We start from the raw sequence: 1,969 nt of genomic DNA, 5'->3' as shown, positions 1-1,969 counted from the left end.
AATGTTTTATTATTAAATTATTTATCTTCCTGCAAGGCTGTTGCTTCATTGTATAAAAATAACACCAGCAAGTGCAGTATATTGCAAAATTAAGGTAGTATTCTTTATCTGACACTATACACCTAACAAACCTTTCTCTACTGCCAGTTATTTCCAATGGGAAGATTATTTAAGTAGTTTTAGCCCCATCCAGGGATAGATGTAAGGAAGTTACAATATTCCCTAAAGGTGAAGGTAACAATGTCATCTTTGAATTACGTAATTTTTATCACTAGTTTTTAACCACAGATAATTTCAGGATTCTGAATATCATAACTGGAGCATAAAAATCAGAGTGGGTGTTGCAAAAACCAATGCATATTGTGTTTTTCTGCAATTATTATAAAGTTGGGTATTTTCTTCCATTAGCATTGTTGCAAGTAGTTTATTTTTTGACTGGTATTGATAATAGTTGCTATTTTATTTTGTTTATTTTTTACTTTTATTTTTTTAAGGGTTTTATTTATTTATTTGACAGAGAGAGACAGAGAGGGAACACAAGCAGGGGGAGTGGGAGAGGGAGAAGCAGGCTTCCCGGCGAGCAGGGAGCCCGATGTGGGGCTCGATCCCAGGACCCTGGGATCATGACCTGAGCCGAAGGCAGATGCTCAACGACTGAGCCACCCAGGCACCCCAATAGTTGCTATTTTAAATCCTCTGTGTACCACTAATTTAAGACAACTATGCTAGATTAAGTTGTTTCACACTAGTTTATTTAGGGGTTCCATTTTAACTCCTCAATAGATTTTATGTATTTCTCATATGCTTCTTCACTCATTACTTCATCCAGTTCTGAAGGATTACTGAGTGCTATCTTGATTAGCCTACCAACTTCATAAGAAGATTTATTGACAAATCCAGGATTTTCTGGAACAGCTTCATTAATTTCAGTTATATCTCCTGTTGGAGAAGAATAGAGTTCACTAACAGCTTTCACGCTTTCCAAAGCACCAAAGTCCTCTTGTTTGTTCAGTTTTGTCCCAACTTCAGGCAGACTAAACAACATCCCCCAAAGCTTCCTGTGCAAAATTGCTGATTCTCACTGTTCCAGTACCATTTTCTGTTGTTATCCATTCATGTTTGTCTGTGAATTTACATGGAGAGCAGAGCAGATCCCCTGCACAGCACCTGACGGCGCCTGCCCTCAGCCCCAGCCGTGGCAGGCAGGGTGGGTTAGGCGCGAAGGCAACCGTCGTGCAGGCTGCTGGCCACAGTCTACCCGCTCTGCACTGCTTCAGTGCCATGTTCTCAGAGGTGCCTAGATTTTAGTTCTTTTATTTGTATAGTAAGCAATTTTTTAGAGTCTTTATGCTTTTTTCAAGCCCAGCTAGTATCTTTAAATTGTTGTTTTCAATTCTAGGTTTGACATCTTACTTATATCCATATTGATTAAATCAATGGCAGAGAGTACTACCTCCTGTTCTTTCTTTTGCAGTGAATTTCTCTTTCTGGTCATTGTGTCCAGAAAAGAAAGGAGGAAAGAAAAAACCCCAGCAAAAACAGCAATAACAACAAGTTCAGGACGTTTTCCTGGTATATGCTGTGTACACTCTGCTCTTGTGTTTTGGCTGTTCTTTCCCAGGGGTCCTTCTCTACAGAGTTCCTCCTTACTTGGAGGGGGGAGTGTTTGGACCTTTAAGTAGTTGTGCTTTGATTTATTTGTGACGTTAAGCCTGTAAAGGAAAATAGAAAAGGAGAAAAAATAAAAATAAAATGAAAACAAGCCCGATCCAAGACAAGAGAAAAGGAAATGGAACAAAAATTGATACCAACATACAAACAACAAACTTTAAGCCTGATTCTAAGAAATAAGAAACAAGGAGGCAATGAATGATAGGGAAAGAAGAGAAAAAAAAATTTTAAATAAAAAAAAGGAGCCTGATCTGAAAACTAAGAGAAGGAAACAAACGAATCAACAAATGAACAAAAG

General features: G+C 38.2%; 1 pseudogene; it reads right to left on the bottom strand.

Annotated features, from left to right (window-relative positions):
- Nucleotides 1-754: 754 nt before the first annotated feature.
- LOC141372574 (glycine cleavage system H protein, mitochondrial-like) lies at nt 755-1,283 on the bottom strand (annotated as a pseudogene).
- Nucleotides 1,284-1,969: the final 686 nt, after the last annotated feature.

The sequence above is a fragment of the Callorhinus ursinus genome, unplaced genomic scaffold (assembly GCF_003265705.2).
Source record: "Callorhinus ursinus isolate GAN/ISIS: 27379988/994484 unplaced genomic scaffold, GSC_fseal_2.0 scaffold1, whole genome shotgun sequence".
In the NCBI taxonomy this organism is placed as follows: domain Eukaryota; kingdom Metazoa; phylum Chordata; class Mammalia; order Carnivora; family Otariidae; genus Callorhinus; species Callorhinus ursinus.
The sequence above is the reverse complement of the archived record's forward strand: the minus strand, read 5'-3'. Positions and strand labels throughout refer to the sequence as shown.